The sequence below is a fragment of the Papilio xuthus genome, unplaced genomic scaffold (assembly GCF_000836235.2).
Source record: "Papilio xuthus unplaced genomic scaffold, Pxut_1.1 DF826945.1, whole genome shotgun sequence".
Lineage (NCBI taxonomy): Eukaryota > Metazoa > Arthropoda > Insecta > Lepidoptera > Papilionidae > Papilio > Papilio xuthus.
Genome location: NW_013531704.1, coordinates 865,155 through 870,970, shown reverse-complemented (window position 1 = coordinate 870,970; position 5,816 = coordinate 865,155). Strand labels below are relative to the sequence as shown.

Sequence of the window (5,816 nt, the reverse complement as noted above, 5' to 3'; positions counted from 1 at the left end):
GACATGACAGACGCTTTGTTGTTGAATCGCCTTAAGCCCTAAAATATGGAAAGTATTTTTAATAAAATAATAAAATGGAAATATTTTGTCTCATGTTCTGTGGTCTTGAAAAGTAAATGTTAAGACATCTAAATCTGTTTTAATATGCCATGAACTTCATCGGTTGACTATAAAACTTTGCTGTCAAAAGCAATCGCTCTTTACTGGTATTTTGGCGTTATGCCAGCATCAGTAAATTATCTACTTTTCAGCCAATTACATCTTGTACGTTAATTGCCATTAATCACAGATTTCGTTGGTATTTCGAGTAGTTTTATATTTCATGGGGTAAAGTCGATTAGTATCAAAGTAAGGAAACCTATTAGTAAAAAAAAATTGATTAATTTTTTTTAATCCCAAAGTAACGCTAGCTGTATAAAGTTAAAAGTATGAAACCTTTTATAAAACTAGCATTTTATTTGATTGCGCTAAAATAAAACATTTCATTGCGAAGTTCTTATGACCACCTTCCAGCGCCATCATTAGATCAGTACCATGTCATCATATATTGTCACGTGATTTACGCACGTATGCTACATTGAAAATCTATCGGTAACAAGAAGTGGATCATTAATTTGCAAGTTTTGATTACAAACTTAAGGAAAGGTGAAACTAAAAGCTTGTAAAATGGTCATAAGTAAAACGATCTTGCACAAATTAATTGCTCAAGGAATTTCGCTAGAGATTAACACCAAAGGAAAATTACACAAGAAAGTTCAGTTGCTGTTTAAACAAACGATACTCCACTAATGAAATTTCTCAACATTATATAATTTCTCACTGGCACATAATCTCTTTGTATTCCACATGTTAAACTTAAGTATCTTCCAACGCCTGAATTACATCTTCAAAAGCGTTACAGGTAGAAATATAAACAAATATACAATCAGTTAAAAACACGTGTGTTAAGACTTTTCATTTGGCAATCACGAGAATAGACCAGTGTGTACGCCGCGATCGAACTACAGCGACGCCTTTGCGATTTAAAAAAAAAAAACTTTCGCGCGTTTTCATATTAAGAAAGAAAACACAGTGTTGCTATATTAGGTGAATGGAATAAAAAAATAGTTTTTTTATAATATTTTTTTTTATTTCAAGGTGAAATGTATAGTGTGGCCAATTATAAATGATTAAATGTGACAAGAAGACAGATTAATTCCTGCATTATTTTAAGTGGTCGTCATGGATGAAACTGAAATTCGGGCGGGAAAAAATGAAGCAGGTTTGCAGTTTTCGAATGAAACTTTGGAGCTCATATTTATCATAGTACAGTACAGATAGGTGCTGAATATTAAAAAAAATGCTGATTTTGTGTTAATACAATAAATCATGGCCACCCAAGTACCTGTTTAGCTTTTTACCATGAAATTTACTAATATATTGCTTTTTAATTATGAATTCTAGAAAACAGTTTTTTTAAGTTAGTAATTTCTGTTGATATTGAAACGCTATCTAGATGCGTATTCAACCTGTAATCAATGGACCGCTTGACCTGTAACCCTGTTGTGTCAATTTGGCTCGGGAATTTCTGCATAGGGGTTTTTTAATTTGTTTTTTTTTCCTTAAAAATGTTATTTATTGTAGTCTTTGTTATTGAATTATATTCACCAGCCAAAGTAATATTTTAGCTGGATAAAAACCTTCTTTAAATCTTTAATGATGCATACTACTTCTTAGCGTCATAGAGCTACGAGAGCTGATTCTTAGTGCTTAGTGATTACATGTTTCAATTGGCATGTCCTCAAATTATCTTGTTATTTTATTATACTCGACTGATTGATACACTGAAGGGTGAGAACTGAGGATAATAATATAAGAATATTTATAACATTTTGAATATTTTATATCATAGGTTTTATTAAGGACATCGAAAAGTGGCCTATTAGTTCTGTGTTCAAACAGGCTATCAGTTAATCTGAATTTTGAAGAGTACGATAATTCTTTACGTTTTAATTTTGTAGTCTGACGTAAATATGCTTTAGTATCATCAAAGCACTTGTATTACAACACTCGCGATGGGTTCACGTCTCAGTTGCCGCGGTATCGAAAATAAACACTCCAGCTACTGTTGAGAGATAGATTGTCTATTTCTTACTCCGTCATTGAGATTGGTAAATAGTTTAAGTATATTTAACGAAGGGATACTTAAAAAAAAATTCTTTAGCAGAGCGTGGTTTCGATCCACGGACCTCTGGGTTATGGGCCCAGCACGCTTCCACTGCGCCACTCTGCTTATACGCAGAGGTGGCGAATAATTCGTATCTATACAGATAATAAAATTGGCATGTCTTTTTATAAAAAAATCATTGTTCGTAAACGTGATTTTGCTTTACCAGTAATGAAAAACTATTTTTTTAAATTTTTATGTCTGTCCGCAAGTCACGTTTATTCCGGATAATTTCCAAAACGGTTGGGTCGATTTTGACGCGTCTTATATACTTGTTGCACAACATGCAAAACATTTAATTTTCCCGCGGTTTTCAATAATACCATTGACAAAATGCGGACGAGAGAAATGTGCTTTATCTGCTATCCCTTTTTTCTCTTTTTGAAAAAAAGAGAAAACAATTTTTTTCAGGATTTGCTGCAGTTGAAATCCAAGGTAAAAAGGTATGAAACACGATTCTTGTTATTTAAATAGAAACAAACTTTGAGATTAAAATTTTAAATATACGCGTAGTTTTTGTGCACGTTTATGCAAAATTTAATATACACAGACATTTCGTTATATTTGATGCGATGAACAAAGCGACTGCGTTTTAATTTCTTTGTCATTTTAAAACTCTTTATAAAATTTTCATATACGAAAAGATTTAATATTTAAAATTGCAACTACTTTTATTTACCTCAAAGTAATATAAATACCAAAATGATGCTATTTGATATGTTTACCGTGATAAATATATAATATACTTACTGCGTTAGAGTCGATAATTGTTACTGAACAATCTCTTATTATAGATTTTTCAAACTTAATCTACTACTAACTCTGAGTGACTTCAGAGACCTCTTAGCGACTTAAGGATAGAACTAGACAAAGACCCTAAACAGGGTACACTCATTTTTTAATCGAAGTGTCTTTTTAACACTAGTGTCATTTGTTTCATCCGTACAATTATAGTAGCACAGCCGCGCTGTGGAACGGTCTGTCCTCGGCGCTATTTCCAAATCAATACGACTTAAGGAACTTCAAGAAGCGAGCATACCATTTCCTTAAAGGCCGGCAACGCATCTGCAGTTCCTCTGGTGTTGCAGATGTCCATGGGTGTCGTTGATCACCTCGGTGTTCCCGTCGCTCGCTTACCTCCTTCTCTTTTATAAAAAAGAGACATTCATATCGTTTTTTTTTGTAATATCGTCTTTTAAAACCTACTGCGCAGTTGTTATATGAAAACTGTCTAACAGATGTTAGCAATATTAGCTAAGCTTGTAAAGTAGTTAAAGATCAGTGTAAAAGCTTTGAAGTGGAAGAATGTAAACTTTTTGTAACATCAAAGTAATCCGTTGACAAGACGTTTGAGTACAGCTGTTGTAAACTGTGAATTTTTATATAAGAAAATATATTAAAAAAATTAAGTAATAAATTCTATAATATAATTAGTTGTAGTCGACGTAAGTGAAATCTGTGTCAGTTGTGATTGTTGACTGAGGATTTCCAGTGCCGAAACATCTGTGTAAAAACGTATTGTGGTGTTTAAAACATGTTTTTATACACAAGAGAAGTAAACTTGTACCTTCGAGCGTCAATAGCCTAATGGTTAAGTGTACGGATTTTCGATCACGAGGTCGGGGGTTCGAATCCCGCCATTCGACTATTGTCGTAAACCATATCCTTGCACAAGGTAAAAGAAATATTAGTAAATTTACTAAAAATCTGCTAATATTTAAAACAAAAAACCTATAGTGAAGATCATTGTAACGTTTATTGACCGATTATGATGAGTTTAGATTCACCGGAATGATATTCAGTTATTCGGTTAATTTCAAACTAACTCATTATAAAGTATTAAATGTACAGTCGAACCGCGAAAAGCGAGAAACTATTATAAGCGAGAAAAATATCGCGATCCCTTAGACTCTTTCGACTGTCTTTTTAGTAAACTCATATGATATTATCACGTATAACCTAGGGGAGCGTGTTTTCAAAGAATATCCGAGAAGATTTACGAGCGCAGGTAAAATGAGCACTCAAAGAAATCTCGTCTTGGTTTATAGCTCACTTTCTTAAGTTTATACTCTTATGTATTGTGCGTAACGCGAAAGCAGTTGTAAAGTTTCTTTATTATGTTATCATCTGTGATACACGTTTGTACGTAACTGTACTTTCATATTAGACAACTTATAGAAAAAAACCGTAGCAACATGAAAAGTGATAACTTTAGTAGATTGTGTATTTAAAATTGTAAGTTCGGGTTAATGTACACTATGGAATTTGATATATTTTTCATAGTGTTCGTAACATATTCAATGCCAATGATTCGACAAAAAAGTTAAGTTTTATATAGGATGTCCGGGAATGACTTTTTTTATATCATAAGGTGGCAAACGAGCGAGCGGCCACCTGAAATCGCTGAAATAGCGAAGTGTCCGTTGCCCATAGACATACGTAGTTGCATATGCCTACTTTTAATCGACGGAGGAGAGGATGCACAGAAAGAAAATATCTTGCTTTTCCATGCATCCCCTCATCCGGAAATTCCACTTCCACTTCCAATTCTTTCACTTCACGCCTGTCTTCTGTGTGGTCGTGGTATTTCACCGGGTGAGCCGGGCCAATTCGTGCGAAGATGTTAAAGCGGGCTCTACCACTGTTACGTGTACAACGGAGTACCAAAGAACCCTTGTTATACCCGGACATCCTGTATAATTTTTTTTAGTGGAATGCTGGATAAAGGCCTCCCTCATTAATCGCGGCAACCATATATTGACTGTCATAACTTTTGATGCCAACTTTTAGCAAACAGGCGTCCACACACTGTGGCTATCTACACACGGTCAGATAGAACAGTAGACAACCAGTACTGTCATTATTTGTCATAGTACTGTTAATTGCAAGTAGATTAACAACGGTACTGCAATGTAAAAATAATTTTGAGTTACCATAGATAAAGTTCTAATTACTACGCTCCTGTTTAAACTCTATCGTAAATGTCTCATTTCTCATCCCTGGTAAAATTCCAGTTGCTATGTATAATGAAATCGAACAATTTTTTAGCAATAATATCAGCACATCAGAAATAGATTAGTACGTGTCCAGTGTTCGTAGTGCAGCGACGGATTACGCGAATTTGCAAATAATCGTATAAACAGTTTTGATGAATTATTTTTTTCTAGAATATACGGTGATAAGTGTCAACAAGGAACATAATCGAATAATCATAATCGATAGAAAATCGATATCTATAGAGATATCGATTACAATAGTTTGTTGTTGGTAATTTTGAATAGTGTGTGATGGTGTTCTTCTATAAGCGTGTCATGGATGATTATGAAAAGCGTCTCCAGAGAATGAAAACAGGTACGAATAAGAAAATGTTTTATAGATTATAATATCAATACAATCGTTACAACGATTTAAAATTATGTGATATAGTTATTTGAGAAAGTTTTATTGTATTACTTTGTTTAGCTTTTAAACGAATCCTAGGAAAGAAAAAGTTCCGTCCTCACGGCGCAAAAAATATTTATCATTACTCTATGCTTTCTTCAACTATGCCAAATTTCAGCGAGATCTATGCAAAAATTCTGGAGATACCTTCTAACGAACATCCTTTTTT

At 33.6% G+C, this 5,816-nt stretch overlaps 1 non-coding gene across 1 annotated transcript; it reads right to left on the bottom strand.

Moving 5' to 3' along the window:
• Positions 1-2,200: 2,200 nt before the first annotated feature.
• On the bottom strand, positions 2,201-2,272 carry TRNAM-CAU (transfer RNA methionine (anticodon CAU)). Its single transcript has one exon. It is a non-coding gene; the product is annotated as a tRNA-Met (tRNA).
• Positions 2,273-5,816: the final 3,544 nt, after the last annotated feature.